Source organism: Anomaloglossus baeobatrachus, chromosome 5, assembly GCF_048569485.1.
Source record: "Anomaloglossus baeobatrachus isolate aAnoBae1 chromosome 5, aAnoBae1.hap1, whole genome shotgun sequence".
Lineage (NCBI taxonomy): Eukaryota > Metazoa > Chordata > Amphibia > Anura > Aromobatidae > Anomaloglossus > Anomaloglossus baeobatrachus.
Window position 1 is genome coordinate 531,423,744 of NC_134357.1, and position 26,631 is coordinate 531,450,374.

The window sequence follows — 26,631 nt, forward strand, 5'->3', positions numbered from 1 at the left end:
TACACACACTGCTCTGCTCCGTACACCTCGTACACACACGGCTCTGCTCCGTACACCTCGTACACACACGGCTCTGCTCCATACACCTCGTACACACACGGCTCTGCTCCGTACACCTCGTACACACACGGCTCTGCTCCATACACCTCGTACACACACGGCTCTGCTACATACACCTCGTACACACACGGCTCCGCTCCATACACCTCGTACACACACGGCTCTGCTCCGTACACCTCGTACACACACGGCTCTGCTCCATACACCTCGTACACACACGGCTCTGCTACATACACCTCGTACACACACGGCTCCGCTCCATACACCTCGTACACACACGGCTCTGCTCCGTACACCTCGTACACACACGGCTCTGCTCCATACACCTCGTACACACACGGCTCTGCTCCGTACACCTCGTACACACACGGCTCCGCTCCATACACCTCGTACACACACGGCTCTGCTCCGTACACCTCGTACACACACGGCTCTGCTACATCCACACTGTAAACCCCTCCTGACCCCACACATAACCTTCCCCTCATCCAGCCCCATGACAACCAGCACAGCAGAGTCCTGCATACACACTGAGGAGCTGATCATGTGACCCCCTGACTCCTCCCCCTCCATGTGACATCATCACAGGTCCTGTAAGCACAGAGCAGCCATATATCTAGTGTGCGGCTCTGCAGGAGGAGGTATGTGGAGATTCCCCATTACTGGGGATGATATTAATAATAATAATCACTTATATAGAGTCATATTAATTCCACGGCGCTTTACATACATTGGTAGTAGAGATGAGAGAACCTTTGGAGGTTTGGTTCGCGGGGCACATTCAAACCCTAGATACGGTTTGGTTTGTGACCCTGAATCGACCTGAACCTCAATGGACGTCAGTAATTGGGCAGTTTGTGTCTCCGCCCACATGTAGCCGGCCATAAGCAGCACTTTCAAAAGTGTGTGTGTGTATGTATGTATATGTATGTATGTGTACATTACACTAAACTACATCTGATCACGCGGATTTTACCCCCAGTGTGAGGCGTTCAAACACTGCACGCAGCTCGCACAGGGTTCAGCATCACTCATACCCAAGCACAGAGCTGAGCATCCCTCATACCCAAGCACAGGGCTTAGCATCACTCATACCCAAGCACAGGGCTGAGCGTCCCTCATACCCCAGCACAGGGCTGAGCATCACTCATACCCAAGCACAGGGTTCAGCATCACTCATACCCAAGCACAGGGCTTAGCATCACTCATACCCAAGCACAGGGCTGAGCGTCCCTCATACCCCAGCACAGGGCTGAGCATCACTCATACCCAAGCACAGGGTTCAGCATCACTCATACCCAAGCACAGGGCTTAGCATCACTCATACCCAAGCACAGGGTTCAGCATCACTCATACCCAAGCACAGGGCTTAGCATCACTCATACCCAAGCACAGGGCTGAGCATCACTCATACCCAAGCACAGGGTTCAGCATCACTCATACCCAAGCACAGGGCTTAGCATCACTCATACCCAAGCACAGGGCTGAGCATCCCTCATACCCAAGCACAGGGCTGAGCATCACTCATACCCAAGCACAGGGCTGAGCATCCCTCATACCCGAGCACAGGGCTGAGCATCACTCATACCCAAGCACAGGGCTGAGCATCCCTCATACCCGAGCACAGGGCTGAGCATCACTCATACCCAAGCACAGGGTTCAGCATCACTCATACCCAAGCACAGGGCTGAGCATCACTCATACCCAAGCACAGGGCTGAGCATCACTCATACCCAAGCACAGGGTTCAGCATCACTCATACCCAAGCACAGGGCTGAGCGTCCCTCATACCCAAGCACAGGGTTCAGCATCACTCATACCCAAGCACAGGGCTGAGCATCCCTCATACCCAAGCACAGGGCTGAGCATCACTCATACCCAAGCACAGGGCTGAGCATCCCTCATACCCGAGCACAGGGCTGAGCATCCCTCATACCCGAGCACAGGGCTGAGCATCCCTCATACCCAAGCACAAGGCTCAGCATCACTCATACCCAAGCACAGGGCTGAGCATCCCTCATACCCAAGCACAAGGCTCAGCATCACTCATACCCAAGCACAGGGCTCAGCATCCCTCATACCCAAGCACAAGGCTCAGCATCACTCATACCCAAGCACAAGGCTCAGCATCACTCATACCCAAGCACAGGGCTGAGCATCCCTCATACCCAAGCACAAGGCTCAGCATCACTCATACCCAAGCACAGGGCTGAGCATCCCTCATACCCAAGCACAAGGCTCAGCATCACTCATACCCAAGCACAAGGCTCAGCATCACTCATACCCAAGCACAGGGCTGAGCATCCCTCATACCCAAGCACAGGGCTCAGCATCCCTCATACCCAAGCACAAGGCTCAGCATCACTCATACCCAAGCACAGGGCTGAGCATCCCTCATACCCGAGCACAGGGCTGAGCATCCCTCATACCCAAGCACAAGGCTCAGCATCACTCATACCCAAGCACAAGGCTCAGCATCACTCATACCCAAGCACAGGGCTCAGCATCACTCATACCCAAGCACAGGGCTCAGCATCACTCATAACCAAGCACAGGGCTCAGCATCACTCATAACCAAGCACAGGGCTCAGCATCACTCATACCCAAGCACAGGGCTCAGCATCACTCATACCCAAGCACAGGGCTCAGCATCACTCATACCCAAGCACAGGTCTCAGCATCACTCATACCCAAGCACAGGGCTGAGCATCACTCCTACCCCAGCCCAGCACTGCTCACTTGAGTGTTTTGCACTCATAGTTCACTCAAACTTCAAACCTGAGCTTTGTTTGGAAGTCGATTTCCGAACTCGAACCTCAGGTTTGCTCACCTCTAATTTGCAATGTCCCCATTGGGGCTCACAATCTAAAGTCTCTATCGTTATGTCTTTGGAGTGTGGAAGGATACCCACGCAAACACGGGGAGAACATCAAGATAATAATAATAAAATCTTGCATCTCCTTACACTTTATATTGATACTGTTGTCCCCGGAGATATAGAGATATAGATATAGAGTCACCACAAGACAGTTGAGTAGAGGATAAACAGGTCATTATGGACTAAGGATTTCACTAAAATTGTGTAGGGAGTTTATTTTGCCTATAGTGATGTGTATTTCTTATTGCTAAAAATGATATTTGTATCTTTTTATTCACTTACAACCTTTTTTTTTTTTTTTTTTTTTTTTTTAAAACTCGTTTTATTGAAGGTTAAGTATGGCATTACATCAGAAATCATGTCAACAATTTATACAGTTAAGGCTACTTTACACACTGCGATATCGGTCCCGATATCGCTAGTGTGCGTACCCGCCCCCATCTGTTGCGCGACACGGGCATATCGCTGCCCGTGCCGCACAACATCGCCCACAGCCGTCACACATACTTACCTGTCCGGCGACGTCGCTGTGACCGGCGAACCGCCTCCTTTCTAAGGGGGCGGTCCGTGCGGCGTCACAGCGACGTCACTGAACCGCCGCCCAATCGCAGCGGAGGGGCGGAGATGAGCGGGACGTAACATCCCGCCCACCTCCTTCCTTCCGCATAGCGGCCGGGAGGCAGGTAGGGAGACGTTCCTCGCTCCTGCGGCGTCACACGCAGCGATGTGTGATGCCGCAGGAACGAGGAACAACCTCGTTACTGCTGAAGTAACGATAATTGGGAATGGACCCCCGTGTCGCCAATTAGCGATTTTTCACTGTTTTGCAACGATGCAAAATCGCTAATCGATGTCACACGCAACGGCATCGCTAATGCGGCCGGATGTGCGTCACGAATTCCGTGACCCCAACGACTCCGCATTAGCGATGTCGTAGCGTGTAAAGCCCGCTTTAGGATATGGGTAAATATTGATCAATATCTAGAGTGAGAGTACATCAATAATCAAGTCAACATCCTGTACTCTTAGGATAGCATTGAATAGTAGATACCTCAGATGTGTCTGCTCACAAGCTATATCTAACATGGGGTAAAAAAAACCCCTCATATTGACAAAGAATATGCACACTAGGTGTCGGGGACCACGTCACACTGCTGATACATAACCTTATGATCTATAAATTTCCCCTTCCGTATCACTGGTATGATAACCTACAGACACTGCTGTCGCAGTAATAATTTGTTATTAGCCAGGGAACCGGGTGAGCCCCCAGTCAAGGGCGAACCCAACCATCTGCCCCATATTTTGTCAAATTTATTTAAAGAACATCTCGTCTTGAATACAAATTGTTCTAGCGGAATTATAGTATTTACCAGTGCAATCCAAGAGGCCCTAGATGGGGGATGAGCACTCATCCAATTTAGTATAATGCCCTTCCGGGCCAGAAACAGGACCTTTTTTAATAATAAATTCTCATCTTGGGCCCAAAAGTGTACATCTGCCACACCAAATAGGCACAGAGTTGGGCTCATAGGGACCAGTTTTTCAAGTATGGAGGAAAGAACCGCTATAACCTCACCCCAATAAGAGTGAATGATCCGGCATTCCCATATCATGTGCCAGAAATCTGCACCGTCTCTCCCACACCTCGGACAACTCTCTCCCACCGAGTTGTTCATCTTGTTCAGTCTCTGGGGAGTGATATAACTCTGGTGTATTATGTATAATTGGATCAGTCTGTTATTAATTGCAGGAGAGACCAAAGTGTGGGATTCGACGATGTCGTCCCAAACTACGTCATCTATTTCAGGAATCCTGGCTCTCCACTTATCCTGGACAGAAAGAGGATTATTCATGGCTTTGGCCCGAATGAGAGAGGAGTATAGTTTGGAGATAAGACCGCCAGGGCCTTGTGATCCAATAATTCCAATGATTGGGAAGGAAGAGAATCTAACCCCACGACCAGAGAACTGAGCCCGAAAGGCTTGCCTGATCTGGAGGTACTGAAACCCATGGGATTCTGGCAATTCGAATTCCGCTCGCAGTTGCGCAAAAGGACGAAGTTCACCATCACGGACAATTGAGCTCAGGGAGACTATTCCGCGATTCCTCCATTCACCAAAGCCCGGCAACCCACAAAAGTGCGGAAGGTCCAAGTTACCCCATAAGTGGGTCTCAATTGGTACATCACGGAACCCGAATATGGCTTTAGCCTCCTTCCAAATCCTGGCCCCCAGTTTGTGTATCGGGAGGATACGGCCCTCAGGGGCTCTCTTGTAATCTGTCAATAGGAGCCATAGAAGATCCAAACCCGTGAACTCTGCCAAGAATCCCTCCGGAGAACCCATCACCCCAGGTAGTGTTCATTGACCCAGATATTTCAGTTGTCCGGCCAGGTAGTATATATAAAGATCAGGAAGGGCCATACCCCCCAGGTCTTTGGGCCTCTGTAATTTGGCCAATTGGACTTTCGATCTGGAAGCGCCTCAGACAAAGGTAATCATTAAGGAGTCCAGGGTCTGAAAGAAGGAGCGGGGGATCTGCACAAATACATGCTGGGTAATGTAGAGACACTTTGGTTGTACTATCATTTTGAGAAGGTTAATCCTTCCCGCCACTGAAAGCGGGAGCTGGCTCCATCTATTAAATTTCTCCCCCAGGTGTGATAAAAGAGGGGTGACATTTCTTGCTATCATCTCCGAAGGGCTTCCTGTCAGTATAATCCCCAGGTATTTAAAGTGATCAACCACCGGGATCCTACATATGTAAGTGTTCGCCGTTTCCTCTCTGTCCCAGGACAAAAAGAGGAGGTACGACTTTGACCAGTTTATTGCCAGGCCCGAGAACTCCCCGAATCGGTCAATAAGCTCCACAGCCCTAGGAATGGAGGAATCCGGATTAGATGCAAACAATAACAAGTCGTCTGCGTACAGAGACAGGCGTTCATCTCCCTTTCGGTGCTTCACTCCTTGATATATTGGGTCCGCCCGAATGCGCACTGCCAACGGCTCCATGGCCAGGGCAAACAGGAGAGGGGATAGGGGGCATCCCTGTCTGGTTCCCCTCCCCAGGGAGAAAGTTTCCGACACCCCACCACCCACCTGGATGTTAGCAGACGGTGCTTTATATATAATTTCAATCCATCTGATGAATGCGTTGCCGAAACCAAATGCCCGCAGCACCTCCAGCAGGTATGGCCATTCTATAGAACCAAAGGCCTTGGCCGCATCCAGTGAGACCAAAGCCCAATCTTCCTCTAACTTGGTACCCAACTGTAAGATCACCTGCGCCCTCCTCAGGTTATCCGAGGTACTCTTACCCAGAATGAATCCCGACTGGTCTTCATGTATTATGGAGGAGATCACTTTGTTAAGTCTAGTTGCTAATATTTTGGTAAGAATTTTATAGTCAGAGTTCAACAAAGAGATCGGTCTGTACGAGCCGCAATCCAATGGGTCCTTGTCTGGTTTTAGTAGCAGAACGATGGTTGCCTCATAGAAAGAGTCAGGCAATCGTCCCGTTCGGAGCAAAGCCTCAACCGTTTCCAAGAGGGCTGGAGCAAGCCCCCCCTGATATTTCAATAGGGAGTCCGTCAGGACCAGACGCCCTACCTTTTATTAAGTGCCCCCATCGCTTCCACCACCTCCTCCATACTAATGGGCTCATCCAAGGCCGATCTCTGGGCCGAAGTCAATCTGGGAATCTCCAGATCTCGCAGGTAATCAGCAATCTCCTCCCTCGACATGGTCAGTCTGGAGTCATATAGGTTCCTATAAAATTCCAAGAACACCTCCAGAATGTCATTGACGGAAGTGACTGGTTCGCCACTGGGGGCTCTAATCTTAAGGACCGCAGGTGAGCTATTGGACTGATGCACCAAGAACCCTAGTAGGCTACTAGATTTGTTCCCTTGCTCGAAATATCTCTGGCTCGTGAAGAAGACATGTCTCTTGGCCTTGTCCTGTAAGTATAAAAGATATTTCCTCCCAGCTTGTAACCATTGAGTTCTGTTTTCCTCAGACGGGTCCGAAGTAAATCTATGTTCTAGTGTTCTATTTTGAGTGGCCAATTCCTCCTCCTCTCTGGCCGCCTGTTTCTTAATATATGAGATGGAGGAGTGACAGCATCCCCTCAAATACGCTTTAAGTGCGTCCCAATAGGCCGAGTGATTTTCCTCTATGGAATTCGTCTCAGTATATGCCATAATTTGGTCAGGAATCCTATCATTGGTTCCGAAAAGTGAAAGCCACCAAGGGTTAATTTTCCGTGACAATCTGTGTGATTTACATCCCTCCCATTTAATGCCGACAAATACCGGTGAGTGGTCTGATACTGATCTGGGCAAGTGGCATACCATTTGTATATGAGCACAGACTCTCTCATTCCCACAAATGTAATCAATCCTAGATAAAGAATTTTTCCCCGGAGTATAACATGTGTACTCTCTCAATACTGGATTATAGAACCGCCACATGTCACGCCATCCCACCTCCTGTAGGAATGCGCTCAGTCTGGTTTGTATCGTATGAGAGATCGAGATCTGTCGGGCGCTGAATCTATCCAGTCCTGGGTTATTGATCAAGTTAAAGTCCCCCATGCAGAGCACCAAAGCTTGTGGGAATTGCGAGGCAAACTTAGCCGCCTCATACAGTATTGAAATTCCCATCGGAGGGAGGATGTATATGGCTAGGATCACTATCATTACCCCATCAATATGAGCTTGGATAAATACATATCTCCCATCAGTATCCTTTATAATCCTACCCGGGTCCCAACGCAATGTTTTGTGGATTAGCACTGATACTCCCCTAGAATATGAGGAATGAACAGAGTGGGCTGACCATTGAACCCAAGGCTTCTGGAGCACTCTAGTGGTCTCTAACAATAAGTGGGTCTCTTGTAAACATACGATCTGAGCTTTGGATCTTTTGATATGTGCAAATACTGCAGCCCTTTTCCTGGCTGTGCCCAGTCCCCTAACATTCCATGTCATTAAGTTTAAAACCATTGAAAGATATCACTTGCTAGACTAAATGAAGTATGTCAAGAACTTAATCTACAGTAGAACTTGGGTGAACGTACCCTTGAATGCGAACAATCGGCTGCACTTACGCCGCCGACAAGAACTGGTCCAATAGTGTGACCAGGAGAGATTTTCCCTAGCAACGACTAGGGTGAACCAACGTGGCTAGATAATGTACTTGGTACGGGGGTGTCCTCAAACAAGGACTTGAGCGGCTCCTGCAGTCCAACAGCTTAAATTTGGCAATTACCTAGCTACATAACCTATAACATGCATAAATAAGGGAGAGAATAGGGGGATATGGAGATAGGAGGTAGAGGGGAGAGAGAGAGAGGGAAAGAGAGAGAGGGAAAAAAAAAAAAAAGGGGGGGGGGGTGGAAGTAAGGGAGGGCAGGGATAAGGGGGTTGAGCAGGAGAGGGGGGGGGGGGAATGAGAGTGGGAAACCAGAGGATAGTTGCAAGTAGCCTTAGGTTATGAGATACTATAATACGTGGTAGCCTAAGAGACTTCATAAAGTTCTACAATAGAAACCAACATTGTGAACTTAGATGTGTTGCAGAATAGTGCGATCCCAAAATGGAATCCCATACCGGACCGAGAAATACAGGATAGCATGAGTCCGCTTGAAGGTGCTTTTGGTGACGCAGCAACGGTCCGGCCCAAGTCCCATCGGACCTCACCTCAGTCCGGGCCCCACAAGCGACGCAACTGCGACCGAAGTGGCGGTAATCCGGGACTCTGGGACTCAAACTGAACTCAGCAATGATCGCAGGCCATGTCACATCCGAGATCACAGTCACGGCCCGCCTCCAGTCATCCAGACGCGGGAGGGAGGCCAGACAACCAGCTCAGTGGAGGACCCACATTGGTCGCATCTGGTGGCCCACCAGCGTCCGGAGGGTCGCAATCGCAACAGCGCATCTTCACATAATCACCAGCTTATCAGCAATCTGAAGCCAAGAGATCGGGGAGCGGGCGCAACAGCAATCCCGAACTCCTCTCCACTCACAAATCAGGAGAAAAGGAGGAAAAAGGAGGAAGAATTATTTCGCGCCTTCAATAACGAGGGACGCAGGATTCCGGCAGCGGAAGATCAAAAATCAATCGCAACAGCGATTTCAAACACAACGCCCCAGAAACCGGAATCGCACTTCCGTCTTCACTTCGGAAGAGAAAAGGGGAGGTGGGTCGGAACCGCGATGTAGACACAACAACGATCACCAGGGTGTCACCCAAATCAACAGCGCATCAGCGTTTCCTTTTCAGCGAGTTGATCCAATCATCCGCTTCCGCAGAAGAGGTGAAGAAAAGGGAGCGCTCTTGATGAACCACTCTAAGACGAGCTGGGAAGATCATGGAGTAGGCAATCTGGTGTTCTCTAAGGCAGAGGTCCCCAACCGCCGGTCCGCGGACCAAGACTGGGCCGTTGGGGGTTTTCAGCCGGTCCGCGGCGCCGCTGACAGCTAGCTCTGCGGCCCTGCGCCTGGTCAGAGCACGCTCTGTGTGGATTGATAATGTTCTCTGCCGTAGCCGTGACAGCTCGCAGCTCCCGGCAGAGAACATTATGCAGGATGGGGCGGGGCATCGGGCGGGTCTTTGTGACGCAGCCCTCCACAGCACAGCATGGTACCTGTTGCACGGGATGGGGCGTGGCATCGGGTGGGTTTTAGTGACGCGGCCCTCCAGCACAGCATGGCATGGTATGTACTTGACAGGGTGGGGCGGCAGGCTCTCCTCACTGACTCGCCCCTGGCAGAACATATTATGTGGGGCGTGCCAGGGCGGGGCAGCAGACTGGCCTCATTGACGCGGCTCCCGATACCGGTGTTCAGTGTGTAGCGCTGCGACAAGCCCAGTGCTCCCACTGATCCAGGGAAACAAGCCCAGTGCTCCCACTCATTCTGAACCTGTAGTAAGTTGAATCATATTCTCATTATAAATGTCATAATTATATAAGTATGCACTAAGCTCCACCCCTCCATAACCCCGCCCCCATATGACCAAAGCTCCGCCCATGTCCCACCGGGCCATGGATAACTGGTCTTGCTTAAAGCCGGTCCCTGGTGCAAAAAAGGTTGGGGACCTCTGCTCTAAGGCGTCTTTTCACTTGGATGAAGGATGCCCTTGTTTTCTGGAGAGACGCAGAGAAGTCAGGGAAGATCAATATGGAGGCAGTATTATGCGAGATCGGGCCCTTGCGTCTCGTCGCACTTAGGATCGCATCTCTGTCCCTGCTGCTCAATAGTCGGGCCAAGAGGGGTCTGGGCTATGCTCCCGGAGGAGGAGGGATGGCTGGCACCCGATGGGCTCTTTCTATGGCAAAAGCCGCAGACAACGTCACATCAGGGAAGGTTTCGGAGAGCCATGTTTCCATAAACTTACATGGGTCGCTCCCTTCCGTTCTCTCCAGCATCCCTAGGATTCTTAAGTTATTGCGACGCAGACGATTCTCTAGGTCATCAGCCCTCTGTGCCCAGTTGTTTGCCGCACTTTCCAAGGAGGGTAGTCTGCCCGGCGTCGCTCTTGCGTCGTCCTCTAGTGTGGAGATCCTCTGCTCCGTCTCCTTTACCCGCCCTCTTAGATTTTGCAAATCCAGCCTGAGGAGACCCACATCGATCATAACCTCCTCGATTTTGCCCGTCAGCGACACTTTCGAATCCTGGATCGCTGCAAGTAATTGCGTAGTGACTTGCTGCAAGGTCATCTCCTGCGATCCCTCAGATCCATCCGGCCTCCATGTCCTCCCCCTCCTCCGCCTCGCTGGCTTCCCGCTCTGCCTGTTTGCCGGCGCCATCTTGCTGGGAGTCCAGAGCAAATTTCTTCAGCTTCTCGGCCGCCGCAGCACTACGACCTCTACTCATGTTACCGATCAGGATAATCACCGCACCACATGTAATCCGGAGGTGTATTTAGGCACCAATTTCGGCAGGATTAATGTAGTAAATCAGCGTTGGATAGCGGAGCTGCTCTCAAGTGCGTCTGCTCATGCTGCCCGCTGGCCACGCCCCCCTTACAACCTATTTTTAATCTTTTTTCAACAACTCTCAGTGCGATCATACAACATCCGGCCTGTGATTGCTTCGGTGATGCCCTGCACTATTGTAGTACAGAGTATTATCCCTCCGGTCAGTGTAATACTAATGGCCCCATACACATTACATAACATCCGGCCTGTGATTGCTCCGGTGATGCCCTGCACTACTGTAGTACAGAGTATTACCGTATTTTTCGGACTATAAGACGCACTTTTTTCCCCCAAATGTTGTGGGAAAGTGGGGGGGTGCGTCTTATAGTCTGAATGTAGGGCTGTGAGGAATGAGGGTGATGCGGTGGAGCGGGTCATCGGCGGCATGAGCAGGCTGTAGCAGCGCCTGCCGTGACCATGTGGACCCGCTCATTTAATATGCACACCCATCATCCCACGCACCATCTCTCAGCGCTGAAGCCAGCGCTGACAGGTGGGCGGGGTGATGGGTGGGGAATGCGCTCATATTAAACAGCCTGCCCTCATGATCACCCCTGGCAACTACAGCCTGGAGTGATCATGTGCGGCTTTATTCACTGCCCCCGCGCATCATCATCAGCTTGGTGTGCAGTGAATCAGTACACTCACCAACAACGATCCCTGCAGCACCGCGATGTCCTCCTGTCTGCCGGCCGCGGCTGTGTGGAGACTAGCGGTGCTCACAGCGATGATGTCATCGCTGTGCGTGCGTGTCCACACGCAGCCGCCGCCGACAACGACAGGAGGACATCGCGATGCTGCAGGGATTGTGGCCGGCTCCACACTCCAGCGCTTCTGCTGCCGGCACAGTCGGAGGAGGAGCGATGCTGCAGGGAGTGAGGTGAGGTAAGGTGAGTATGAACGTTTATTTTTTTTTATGTGCCTCAGGATGCGGGCCGTATACCAGGATGGGGGTATATAGCAGGATGGGGCTGTATAGCCGGATGAGGGCATATAGCAGGATGGGGGTATATTATGAGCAGGATGGGGGTATATGAGCAGGATGGGGGTGTATGAGCACTATGGGGGTATATGAGCAGAATGGGGGTATATGAGTAGGATGGGGGTATATGAGCAGGATGGGGGTATATGAGCAGGATGGGAGTATATGAGCAGGATGGGGGTATATGAGCAGGATGGGGGTATATGAGCAGGATGGGGGTATATGAGCAGGATGGGGGTATATGAGCAGGATGGGGGTATATGAGCAGGATGGGGGTATATGAGCAGGATGGGGGTATATAGCAGGATGGGGGTATACAGCAGGATGGAGGTATATAGCAGGATGCGGCCATATGCCAGTATATAGCAGGATGGGGGCTATACCAGGATGAGGGACATATACTGTATATACAAGGCAGGAGGATCATTACCAGGCTGGGGTACCTTAGTAGAGAATTTGGGGACATTACCCCATAACAGTGTCAGCAGCAGATCCTCGCCCCATAACAGTGTGTCATGACCACATTTTTTGCTTAAAAGATTATTTTCCTCCTCTAAAACCAGGGTGCGTCTTATGGTCCGGTGCATCTTATAGTCCGAAAAATACGGTATCCCTCCTCTCAGTGTAATACTAATGGCCCCATACACATTACATAATATTCGGCCTGTGATTGCTCCGGTGACGCCCTGCACTACTGTAGTACAGAGTATTATCCCTCCGCTCAGTGTAATACTAATGGCCCCATACACATTACATAACATCTGGCCTGTGATTGCTCCGGTGACGCCCTGCACTACTGTAATACAGAATATTATCCCTCCGCTCAGTGTAATACTAATGGCCCCATACACATTACATAACATCCGGTCTGTGATTGCTCCGGTGACGCCCTGCACTACTGTAGTACAGAGTATTATCCCTCCGGTCAGTGTAATACTAATGGCCCCATACACATTACATAACATCCGGTCTGTGATTGCTCTGGTGATGCCCTGCACTACTGTAGTACAGAGCATTATCCCTCCGGTCAGTGTAATACTAATGAACTAGTGAACGATCAATCGTTTGACTACTATCTCTATTGACTCCCCCATACACACAAACCTTCCACTTGGCTGAGCAACATCCTAGGAAGCAGAGAGGAATATCTTGTCATAATAAAAAGAAGCAGAAACAAGGAATGTCCAGTAGGACTATTTTACCCCTTCACAACCTTGGACGTGCCTATACATCCTGTATTTAATGTACTTACTGACCTAGGATGCAAAGATACGTCCTAGCAAACGTGGGTTGTTGTTAGGGCCAGGTGGACGGGCAGACCCAGGAGGTGGATCCACTGGGCCGAACACCTTAATGAAGGCAAGGGGTCCGGTAGGTAGGGTGCCTTCAGTCCAGAAGGAGGGGGCCAGTTGAGAATGGAAGAGACCTTCTCCGGATCCATCTGCAGTCCGGTATCGGAGATTACGTAACCCAGGAAGGGAAGAGAAGACTGCTCAAAGACGCACTTCTCGTACTTGGCGTACAGACGATTTTCCCTCAGTCTTTGTAGTACCAGCTGCACGTTCTCTCTGTGGGTCTGGAGGTCCGGAGAAAAGACCAGGATGTCATCAAGATACACCACCACACAGATGTAGAGAAGGTCCCGGAACACGTCGTTCACCAATTCCTGAAAGACTGCTGGTGCGTTACACAGGCCAAAGGGCATCACACAGTATTCATAGTGCCCATCGCGAGTATTGAACGCGGTCTTCCATTCGTCCCCAGAGCGGATGCGGACCAGGTTGTAGGCACCCCGAAGATCCAACTTGGTAAACACACGAGCTCCTCTAAGCCGATCAAACAATTCGGGGATGAGCGGCAGGGGGTATTTATTTTTCACGGTGATTTGGTTCAATCCCCGGTAGTCAATGCATGGGCGTAGGTCGCCCTCTTTCTTCTTAACGAAGAAGAAGCCTGCTCCAGCAGGAGAGGAGGATCTCCGAATGAATCCCCTTTCCAGGTTCTCTGTGATGTAGGTAGACATGGCCCTTGTTTCGGCAGGAGACAGCGGATATATCCGTCCTCGAGGTGGTGTAGTTCCCGGGAGCAGGTCGATGGCACAATCGTAAGGACGATGTGGCGGAAGTACCTCTGATTCCTTTTTATCAAAGACGTCCGCGAAGGACCAATAGTCCGAGGGCAGTCCCGGTAGGGACTCTGGAACCGGAGGTTGTCGGATAGGTTGAATAGTCTTCAGACAGTTCTCGTGGCAAGAGGAACCCCATCGGGTGATTTCACCAGTACCCCAGCTGACTGAGGGTTCGTGTGTGTCCGTAACCAGGGGAGTCCCAGCAGGATTTGATGGGACATGTGTGGGAGGACATAGAGAGCGATGTTCTCGGTGTGCAGGGCACCGATACGCAGTTCCACCGGCTTGGTGATCCACGAGATGGTGTCAGAGAGGGGTCTCCCATCCACAGAGGCAATCACTAGGGGTTTGTCGAGTGGAGTAACAGGCACCTGGTACTTGTCCATCGTGGCCTGCTGGATGAAATTGCCTGCTGCCCCGGAATCGAGGTACGCCTCGGCCGTGAACCGCGTCTCTCCCGTTGTCACTTGAACAGTCCACGTAACCGGGTCTGAGAGAATCCCAGCACCTAGGGTGGCCTCTCCTACCAACCCTAGGCTTTGGAGTTTCCCGGCCTCTCTGGACAGGAGCGTAGAAGGTGTGTGCCCTCTCCGCAGTAGAAGCAGAGACCCTTGGCGAGCCGTTCTGCTCGGCGTTGTTCAGACTGCCGCAAACGGTTGATCTGCATGGGCTCGTGGACGGAGACACCAGATGACGTTGACTGAAGTACGGCGGGCTTCTGCGGAGGAGATGAATGCCGTATCGGACGTCTCTCACGGGACACCTCTTTGGATCGTTCCTGAAAACGAAGATCCACTCGAGTCGCTAGGGCAATCAGGGCATCCAGGGTGGACGGCACGTCACGACCAGCCAACTCATCTTTGATACGAACCGAGAGGCCTTCCCAGAAGGTGGCGGTTAGAGCCTCATTGTTCCACCCGAGTTCCGAAGCCAAGGTGCGAAAACGGATGGCATATTGACCCACCATCAGAGTCCCCTGACGTAGCCGGAGGAGAGATGAGGCCGACGCGGAGGCGCGTCCGGGCTCGTCAAAGGTGCCACGAAATGCCTGCAGGAACTCCTGGATGTTGGTGGTCACCGGATCCTCCTTCTCCCACAAGGGGTTCATCCAGGCCAGCGCCTCACCCTCTAGATGGGACATCATGAACGCGACCTTGGCTTGGAGGCAAACAAGTGCAGCAGCTGCTTGAAATGGAGAGAGCATTGATTGATGAAACCCCTGCAGGTCTTGGGATCTCCGGCGTATCGGGGTGGTGAGGCCAAACGAAGGCTGGAAGCATCCGAGGAGGCTGCCACGGGAGCTGGGCCGTGGATTGTATAGTGGAAGCTCGAGATGCCGAAGATGTGACCGACGCTTGCAGCGTGTTCAGGCGGGCGTCCACAGAAGACATGAAGTTCAGCATGCGGGTCTGGGTCTCATGCTGGCGTGTGAGTTCTTCCTGCAAGGCCGCTAGTGCTTGGGCGGGATCCATGGCCTGTTCTTACTGTTAGGGCCAGGTGGACGGGCAGACCCAGGAGGTGGATCCACTGGGCCGAACACCTTAATGAAGGCAAGGGGTCCGGTAGCCGGAGCACTACGGGTAGCAGGACAGTCCGTGCAAAAGAGTGGAATGGAGAAGTCCCTGGGACCACGGAGTCACTGATGGTAGTCCGGGTGACGGGGCTCAGGTTCGGAGGCCGAGATGTTGTCAGGCAGAGTCCGGAACCGATGGAGCGAGAGGACTGGTCACCACAGGGATCAGAGATGGTACGGACTGACGGGATGGCAGATAGTCAGCGTTCGGAGTTCGGGAATCGGCAGGACCGGATGGCGAGGCAGGAGCGGCTCTAGAAGAGAGATAGGTAAGTATATCACAGAGACACAAGGAGACCTGACTCCTAGCTTAGGAAACACGAAGAACAGGCCCCGCCCACTTGGACATTAAACCCCTTTATACCCTGTACCTGTGTGTTCAATTTCCTGTCAGTGGACGCTGGCCCTTTAAGAGAGGGTCAATGACCGCACGCGCGCCCTAATGCGCATGCGCGAGGCCCGGGTGCCAGAAGCCAGGGCAGGGAGCGGTGTATAGGAAGCAGGGGAGCCGGCCTGGAGCAGGGCTGCCGACGGGCGCCGGGAGCGGGGACCGGGCCGCCTGGGGACCGCAGGTGATGGAGGCTGGAGACCGTGGAGCGGGGGACGCCTGACAGAGGAGCCGGGGAGCGAAGCAGGGAAGCCGGGGAGCGTGGCAGGTGAGCCGGGGAGCAGAGCAGGGGACCCGGAGAGCGTGACAGTTGTACTGGCGCCGAGCCTGACACGATTGCTACTGGGGACTCAGCTTGCCTGAAAACATCCAGGAGCAGGTGGATAGGGTGTCTACATTTTTTTTTATTATTTGTATACGCATATTACATCAGAGCATTCTGATTTTACCCCCAGTGCAAGCGATTCAAACACTACACGCAGCTGACACAGGGTTGGGCATCACTCACACCCAAGCACATCGCTGCTCGTTTGAGTGGTTTGCATTCGTGACCCACTCAAACTTCGAACCTCAACTTTGTTTTTTTGGAAGTCTGTTTCCGAACCCGAATCTCGAACCTCAGGTTTGTTCATCTCTAGTCATTAATAGTATTGTTCACCTCTGAAAAGACGGACACAGCTGAACATAGGCCAAAAGGAATCCGGAGTAACTCTGCTGCCTCATTAGTGATAGGATTCATAGGGGGTTTCTTCTGAATCACGTATTTCGCAGATGTTAATGGAAACCATAATGTAAGCGCTCAACATATAGCACCGGATAAATGTGGACTGTTCCAAAATGTTTTGTACCCAAATCGCTACGAAATAGCATTCAACTCAACCCACAAAAACACAAGTCTCTACTCGAGTCCGTCATCTGTTAACAGAAATCTAGGGGGCTTCCATGTGACTGGTAACACAAAGGCTCTGGAAAAACATTATGCCCCCCCCCCCTCAAAAAAGAAATCAAGCGAAATCTGCATTCCAAAATCCAAATACCCCCTTCCTTCTAAGCCGCACAATATGCCTAAATTACAGATAGCGTCCTCATGTTTGGCATTATTGTAGTGAGGAAATCCCTCTTAATTTAGAGGGTGTATGTCTCAAGACGCACAAGCTGGGCACAATGTACTGGGCACTACAAGAGCTTATTTGCAATATTTGATCCTGCAACATTCACTGCGTTTGACACCATGAGTGTTTTCAGAGATTAAATCATCAGTACACCAGTAGATGAACGCCGAAAAGGGTGTAATTTCCAAAATTTGGTCACTTGAGGGGATTTCTTCTGCTCTAGCACTTAGGGCCTCTGCAAATGGAGTCCGCAAACTATTCTATGAAAATCTGTGCTCCAAATATCAAATGGCGCTCCTCCCTCCCGAGCCCTGCTATAAAGTCACATGTGGGGTATTGCCACATTCAGGAGAAATTTTTAGTAGTAAAATGTTAATTACTTTTTGTTCACAACCCAATAGTGTAGTATCGTATAGTTTAGTATATTTTGTGACACACCTGTAGAGCCAATATGCTCACTGCACCCCTGGATGAATTCATTGAGGGGTGCAGTTGTAAAATGGGGTCACTTGTGGGGGGTTTTTGCTGTTATGGCATCTCGGGGGCTCTGCCAATGTGACATGGCACCCACAAACCATCCCAACTAAATCTAAATTCAAATACAACGCTCCTTTCCTGCTTCACTTTGTACTGTGCCTCAAAAGTAGTTTTGAGCACATATGGGGTACTGGCGAACTCAGGAGAAATTGCAAAACAAATTGTACTCTCCATTATCTTCTATTACCATAGTGAATTTGTAAAAGAAAAGGGGTTAAAAATGTATTTTTTCATTTTCACGGCTCAACGTTATAAAATTCTGTGATCAAAGATCTAGATAAATTCCTTGATGGGGTCTAAATTCCAATATGGGACACCTGTGGGGGAGCTCTAATGTTTAGGCACCTCAGGGGCTCTCCAAACATGACATGGCGTCCACTATCAATTCCAGCCAATTTTCAAAAAGTCAACTAATCGCTTCTTCCCTTCCAAGCCCTGCCCAAACAATTGATTTCTACCACACATGAGATATCTGGTTTAAGGGTATACAAATTAAAAATTTGAAAATTGCTAACTTTTTACCAAATTTTTGATTTGTTTCACAAATAAATGCAAAACATATCTTCCTAAATTTACCACCAACATGAAGTCCAATATGTCAATGAAGAACAATCTTGGAATCCCCGGGATCCTTTGAAATGTTCCAGATTTAGAACCTCATAAGCTGACACTGGTCTGAATTGAAACAATTGACAGGGTTGTAAAGGTGAAAATAGGCTGGGGGGTAAAGGGGTTAAAGAGGATCATTCACCAGGGTTTTTCTATATGAAGTAAAGGCAGTACCATACAGGCAGTAAGATGCTGTATCCAGACATACCTGTTGTAGAAAGATCGGATGCTTGGTTGCAGAAATATCTTTAATAAAAGTTGCAGAAATGCACTGCACTTCAATTTGCAGGTGCAACGGGGCAGGTCTTTGTGGGTTGGGTCCTCTCTGTAAAGTAAAGAGGACTGTAATGTCCTCCTCCAGCTTCCTCTATGACATGCCCCCTTTTTTTTTTTTTTAATCTCACACCGCGCCGCCATTGATGATGTTGGCGGCATGTGGCATTGACACAATGATTCTGTCTTCAATAAAATGGCGGCGGAATCTGCGCATGCGCGAGTTGTGCTCTTCGGCGCTATTTTATTGAAGACACTGTGGTGAAGACTATGAGTGGCAAGGGCACGTGAGCAGATGTAAAAAAAACCCCTAAAAACTGCATATGTGCCAATGCCTCTCATAGTCTTCACCACAGTGTTTTCAATAAAATGGCGCCTGAGATAGTGATCTGCACATGCGCGGACTCTGGCACCATTTTAATGAAGACAAAATCACTGTGTCCATGCGCACGCACCGCCAACAACCGCAATGGCGGCACGAGATTGAAATAAAAAAAAAAGGGGGCACATCATAGAGGAAGCTAGAGGAGAACTTTATAGCGACGACCCAACCCACAAAGACCCGCCCCCATTGCAACTGTCAGTCAAAATGCAGTGTATTACTGCAACTTTGATTAAAGATATATCTCTGCAACCAAGCATCAGATTTTTTTACAACAGATATGCCTGGATTCATCATCTTAGGGGTACTTTGCACGCTGCGACATCGCTAGCGATCTCGTTAGCGATGTGAAATGCTAGATCGCAAGTGCATTCTTTACAGATCGCACATAGGTCATTTTACGCATATGCGATCCCGAAAGATCGCACTTGCGATCTAGCATTTCACATCGCTAACGAGATCGCTAGCGATGTCGCAGCGTGCAAAGTACTCCTTAGTGTAAGTATGACACTGCCTTTAGTTCATATTGTAAACTCCTGGTGGTTGGTGCTCTTTAAAAGAGATTTTAAGTCAGTAGGGAGGACAATGCCCAAGTGTTTTAATGACCGAGATGACCAACAAAATTTAAATGACTTTTGCAATAAGGAAATGGTTTTTAAAGGAACGTTTATGTTCAATGCCTCCAACTAAGTTTTGATCAGGGAGGCCCTTATGACGAGTTAAAAGTGTACGAATGGCAGAGGTAAACCATTAATCTGTGACTATCCCGCTTTAGACATGGATCCATGTTTGATAAAGATTCCCCTAACCAAACATTGATTTACCTCCCAGCTTATATTGTGCTGTGTGCGCGCCATTAATGATATGTCAGTGGCTCATCGTGTACCTCCTTGGAGATCCTCCTGATCTGCCTGTGTAGGCTCCACTCTCTGGCTGAATTTGCATAAGTACGCCACGCTCCCTGGCTGACATAGCTTTCCAGCCATTGGACTCACTCTGCCTTGGTATTGGCGGGGGCGCTGCCTCTAGAGACCGTGAGCCGGGCCCAAAGTTGGGGTGTAGAAGAGTTCAATTTCTCAGCTTTCTCAGTTTGCACAGTTTGAGCAGTTGAATTCTTCCATTATACGAGCACCGAGCATGGTATTGTTCGCTCATCACTAATATCTACATACTTAGGCCACTTTCAGATGTCCGTGTTTAATCAGGTACAAGCCACATGCATCGGTATGGTCCAATGTGTGACATCTGTGTTTGATTATGTGTGACATCAGTGTGACACATACCGGAGAAAACACGGGTCTTTGAAATAAAAAGATTTTCTATATTCACCTGTATCCGGCGCTGTTTTCTTCGGCTCTGCTGTCTCCTGATTCTGACCCCTGCTCATTATATTCATTGATTATTCACTGCACTGAGGATCTGGAAGCCGGAGCATCGTGGGGACAGCACCGCCGGGGACATGTGAGTATCCAGCAAGCAGTGTGTGTCCAGTGACGTCCAGGAAGTCATTGGAGTTCCCAATGAACTCTGATGACATCCTGATGACTCCCCTGCGACATCTGCGCTACAGCGGGTGTCACCACGGTGACTTTACGGGTTCATCAGAGTTCATTGGGAACTCCGATGACTTCTTGGACGTCACTGCACACACACTGCTTGCTTGCTGAATACTCACCTGTCCCCGGCGATGCTGTCCTCGGCGATGCTGTCCCTGCGATGTTCTGGCTTCAAGGTCCGAGGTGCAGTGAGTAATCAGTGAATATAATGAGCGGGGGTCAGAAGCAGGAGACAGCAGAGCCGAAGAAAACAGAGCTGAATACAGGTGAATTTAGAAAAACTATTTCAAAGAGCTGTGTTTTCTCCGGTATGTGTCACACTGCTCACATCAGTGTGCAATCTGTGTGACACTCGTGCTGCCGGAGAAAAAACGGACATGTCACCGTGTATGCATGTGGGGCCACGAGGGGGTCACACGATCTGTGTGAAAACATGGCCGTGTGAGTAATTCCATAGAATAACATGGGTATGTGCGGCATCCGTGTTAAAAACGGATGTCACACGTACAGTACAGACCAAACGTTTGGACACATCTTATCATTCAAAGAGATTTTTTATTTTCATGACTGAAAATTGTAGATTCACATTGAAAGCATCAAAACTATGAATTAACACATGTGGAATTAAATACTTAACAAAAAATTGTGAAACAGCTGAAAATATGTCTTATATTCTAGGTTCTTCAAAGTAGCCACCTTTTGCTTTGATTACTACTTTGCACACTCTTGGCATTCTCTTGATGAGCTTCAAGAAGTAGTCACCGGAAATGGTTTTCACTTCACAGGTGTGCCCTGTCAGGTTTAATAAGTGGGATTTATTGCCTTATAAATGGGGTTGAGACCATCAGTTGTGTTGTGCATAAGTCTGGTGGATACACAGCTGATAGTCCTACTGAATAGACTGTTAGAATTTGTATTATGGCAACAAAAAAAGCAGCTAAGTAAAGAAAAACGAGTAGCCATCATTACTTTAAGAAATGAAGGTCAGTCAGTCCGAAATATTGGGAAAATTTTGAAAGTGTCCCCAAGTGCAGTGGCAAAAACCATCAAATGCTACAAAGAAACTGGCTCACATGAGGTCCGCCCCAGAAAAGGAAGACCAAGAGTCACCTCTGCTGCAGAGGATAAGTTTATCCGAGTCACCAGCCTCAGAAATTGCAGGTTAACAACAGCTCAGATTAGAGACCAGGTAAATTCCACACAGAGTTCTAGCAGCAGACACATCTCTAGAACAACTGTTAAGAGGAGACTTTGTGCAGCAGGCCTTCAAGGTAAACTAGCTGCTAGGAAACAACTTGTAAGGACAGGCAACAAGCAGAAGAGACTTGTTTGGGATAAAGAACACAAGGAATGTGTGGGAACCAGTTGAAATCTGTGCTTTGGTCTGATGAGTCCAAATTTGAGATCTTTCGATCCAACCACCATGTCTTTGTGCGACGCAGAAAAGGTGAACAGATGGACTCTACATGCCTGGTTCCCACCGTGAAGCATGGAGGAGGTGTGATGGTGTGGGGGTGTTTTGCTGGTGACACTGTTGGGGATTTATTCAAAATTGAAGGCATACTGAACCAGCATGGCTACCACAGAACCTTGCAGCGGCATACTATTCCATCCGGTTTCCGTTTAGCTGGACCATCATTTATTTTTCAACAGGACAATGACCAAACACACCCCTCCAGGTTGTGTAAGGGCTATTTGACTAAGAAGGAGAGTGATGGGTGCTACGCCAGATGACCTGTTCTCCACAGTCACCAGACCGGAACCCAATAGAGATTGTTTGGGGGTGAGCTGGACCGCAGAGTGAAGGCAAAAGGGCCAACAAGTGCTATGTATCTCTGGGAACTCCTTCAAGACTGTTGGAAGACCATTTCCGGTGACTACCTCTTGAAGCTCATCAAGAGAATGCCAAGAGTGTGCAAAGCAGTAATCAAAGCAAAATGTGGCTACTTTGAAGAACCTAGAATATAAGACATATTTTCAGTTGTTTCACACCTTTTTGTTAAGTATTTCATTCCACATGTGTTAATTCATAGTTTTGTTGCCTTCAATGTGAATCTACAATTTTCAGAGTCATGAAAATAAAGAAAACTCTTTGAATGAGAAGGTGTGTCCAAACTTTTGGTCTGTACTGTACCTGAAACCCAGATGTCTGAAAGGGGTCTTATACTGATCTGGAGAATCATAGTGCCAGGTCAGGTTTACCATATAGTGAACATACGGTAGTAAATAAAAATGCCAAAAAACTATTGTGGAATTACACTTTTTTTGCAATTTCACAGTGCTCCAAAACATGAAGGCAAAAGTTTACTTGCTCTAGAAACGTTTTAGCAATAAATATCATTTTTATTCAGGTTGAAAGACAGCGCCTCATTATACTTGAACTTTTGCTTTAATTTTTTGGAGTCTCTATCCCTGTTTGGGTATTGACGAGAAGTGCATCAGCCTGTGATTGCACAACCCTCCCAGGTGAGCCTGTCCATCATTTGGCTCCCACAGATTGAGCAGCCTCAAACATGGCAGTGTTTCTGCTTTGTCTCCTTCAAAAGTACTCGACCCTCAAAACACAAGCCCTCTTACGGCTATATTGACTGAAAAATAAAAAAAGTTATGTCTCTTGGAAGAAGGGGAGGAAAAAAATGAAAGCGCAAAAAGGAACTTTATTTTTAACTAGATGTAGTTCCCGAGCGTTGCCCGGGATAGTAACTGTCTCTCTGTCTCTCCCAGTCTCTGTCTGTGTGTCGCTGTCTGTCTGTCTCTCTGTCTGTCTCTTTTTTTGTCTGTCTGTGTCTATATCTCTGTCTATTTCTATCTCTGTCTGTATTTGTATCAGTCTATCGGTCTCCATCTCTGTGTCTGTCTGTCTCTCTCTATCACTGTGTCTCTCTATGTGTGTGTGTCTGGCTGTCTCTTTGCCCGGCTGTCTCTTTGCCCGGCTGTCTCTTTGCCCGGCTGTCTCTTTCCAGGGCTGTCTCTTTCCAGGGCTGTCTCTTTCCAGGGCTGTCTCTTTCCAGGGCTGTCTGTCTCTTTCCCCATCTGTCTGTGTCTCTGTCTGTCTGTCTTTTTCTGTCTCTATCCATCTCTCCACCGACATCATATAACCTCACACATAAGCTTCAACTAACCGTTTATTTTGTGCCAATAGCAACCACTGACAGTTGCTATTAATAACCTATAGCTCCCACCTCCATTCAGTTTAATGGCGGCAGGATTTTGGAGAGTAACTGTAAAGCGCGAGGTTAAATTTTTCTGTCAAAACATAGTCTACGACGCTTCCTGGGTCACAGGCGTCTGTGCAAAATTTCGTGATTTTAAATGCGACAGTGCAGATTCCTTTAGCGGACATACACACATACACTCAGCTTTATATATTAGATTAAAATTTTCACAATTTAATTTTTTTCAATTATTGAAAAAAAAATATTTTGATGCCACATTCCCTTTAAGGCCAAATTCATATGTCTGGGAAACACGGTGCAAGTACGTTTCATCATGTCCAGACTGTCAGTGCGTCACTTGATCCAAACTCAACAACCTTAAAGGCATTTATGAAGCAGTTCAGGTCAGATTAGGAGCCCCGCGGATGGTCTGGACATCACTTGGACTGTGTTTTTATGAACTCCAGATTTTGGCCTAAACATTAGGACCTGAGGACATCATGATTGGTGACCAGAAAGTGATTCAGCCGCAGAGCACAGGACAGAGGTGGTGACAGTAGACTTTTATGGAGAGACTGGATGTGGTGAATAAGAGAGCGAGACAGAATATAACTGAGCCGTGGGGGCCAAATCATAAAAACTTCCGATCCACACACCAGTCTTAATGAAAGGCTCGCTGGGGTACAGTGCACCTGATTCATTTCAGTAGCGCACACCGACCCCAAAAATGTACTTTAGTTGGGGACGGACTAGAGTACATTTCTGAAATATGTTCAGCCACTAAATTGACGATGGATTGGCATAGTGACGCCTTGCTATGCTCATATTGACATAATCAGCCAGGGCTGGCGAGTAAATGCCAAGTGTCACCATTTTCTTCTAAGGTGCGCAAAAATATTGTGCCTAATTAATTTGATGCAAAAACTGCAATCGGTGCCAGTATTTAAAAGGGCCACACGGGGATTACTGCGAGTTCTTTCATGACACTTGGCTCACTCTCGCAGCACAGTGGGAGCCGAGTGTCATGCGACTGTGGTCTGATCGTGCGATCATACCACAGTTGCGGAGGGGAGGGCCGGCGCTGCGGAGGGAAGGGAGGGATTTATCTGCCTATCTCCTCCGTTGCCGGCTATTGCCATTCTCACTCTGCACTCGCGGTACACCGGTGTAACGCGAGAGCAATGCGATGTTTCTCTCGCCCGATAGACTTGAATGGGTGCGAGTGAAACAAGATCACGTTCCACCTGCAGCATGCTGCGATTGTGGTCCGATTAGCCATGAGAAAACAATCACTCATGGGAGCTGCCCTATAGAGTAATATTGGTCCGAGCGGAATGCGTTTTTTTTTTTAATCGCATTCCACTCGCACCTTATTACTTTCCATGTGTGCTGACCCTTAGATTTGCGATTTACATTTCTTTGAAGTTATAGATCACAACCCAAAGGTGGGTGGAGAAAATCAACAGCGAGGCATAAAGTGCAATTATCCTCTCCCCGGGAGGTGACATCACAGAATGGGGGATGAGCACCAGGGACCAGGTCTTACACATGTAGGAAACACTGGACATTGGGATTTCTATGCCGTCAGTGGGATAGAAGACTTGTCCCTGTCTCTGCCTCCTCCAGATACTGGATCCTGTACAAAAAACGTGAGTGTTAGGTTTCTAGTTTATTTCTTTTGTACATTAAGAAACGTGTTGATAACTTATTCCTTTTTGTCATTTGCTTTCCTCTTTTTTTTTTTTCTGCAGTAATGAATCCTTGTGGCTTTTGATCAAACTACAATGAATACGTTCTGTCTTGTGTTCTTAAAGTGAATCTGTTAACCGGTTTTTACTACCCCATCTGAAAGCAGCATAATGTGGAGACAGAGAGCCTTATTCCAGCAATGTGTCACTTACTGGGCTGTTTGCTGTCATTTTAATAAAATCAATGTTTTCTCTGCTGCAGATCTAGCACTTATTCAGAGCTCATTAATATACTGGACTACCTGCAGCATGCCAAGTAGTCCTCTAATGATAATCTCCTGTTGATTAAACAGTGAGTTTAGCAAAACTACACTGACCGGCCCAGTACGTGACACATCGCTGGAAACGCAGGTAAGCTGTGTTCATCGTTCCCGTGGTGTCACACGGAGCAACGTGTGATGCCATAGAAACTATGAACAACCGGGGCCATTTTAATTAAACAATTTTATGAAACCTAGCGACGATTACACGACTCACGATTTGTGAGCGATACTGAGTCGCTAGGAGGTGTCACACGAGACGACATCGTGTACGATGCCGGATGTGCGTCACGAAAACCGTGACCCCGACGATGCATCGCACGATCGGTCGTCTCGTGTAAAGCCCGCATTAGTGTGTGGCTGACTGTGGACGTGTGCCTGGTCCGGATTTGCGTGTGGGTTGGTTGGTGTGATTTTCACTAAGAATATCAAGCTTAAGATTTCTTCATTTAAGTTAGGATTTTGTTTCATTGGTCCATTCACTATTACTGCCATCATCAATCCTTTGGCCTTACCTGCAGTATATAAAATCCACAATGTGTCTTCGAGAAGTCTCTGTTGAAGAAGCTTATTCGGGAACTTCCCTTCTCTGCAGTATCTAGTGCACTGGCGAGGTTATGGTTTTGAGGAGAGAACTTGGGTGCTAGCTTTGGATGTCCAAGTGGAATGCCTGGTTGGGGCTTTTCATCGCCGTCATCCGGAGAGACCTGTTCCAGAGGCCCCTCGTAGAAGGAAGGGTACTGTCACACGGGGTTTAGCTCTAAACTCACCAGGTGTCATGATGCCTTCTGACCCTGTTCACACTTCAGAGTCTGACACACCACCTGGTGCATTTGAGTTTTTGACTTAGAGCTGGGCTTCAACCTGGGCTGTGAGATTTCTAATGAATGGTCTAGCAGGAGTAATTTCTGCTGACCTGTGAATTACTGCTATGCTCATAGGTTTCTGGAGACCTATCATGGTCGCCTTCGCCATTTAAAAGATGGTGGAATCTTCTACTC

General features: G+C 48.9%; 1 protein-coding gene across 2 annotated transcripts in view; it reads left to right on the forward strand.

Annotated features, from left to right (window-relative positions):
- The first annotated feature begins 652 nt into the window (after positions 1 to 652).
- LOC142312126 (uncharacterized) overlaps positions 653 to 26,631 on the forward strand; it is a 41,148-nt gene continuing 15,169 nt past the window's right edge. For both annotated transcript variants that reach the window (XM_075351013.1, XM_075351014.1), the window contains exon 1: positions 653 to 701. The gene's annotated coding sequence lies outside the window, so the exon portion shown is untranslated. The remainder of the gene's footprint in view (positions 702 to 26,631) is intronic.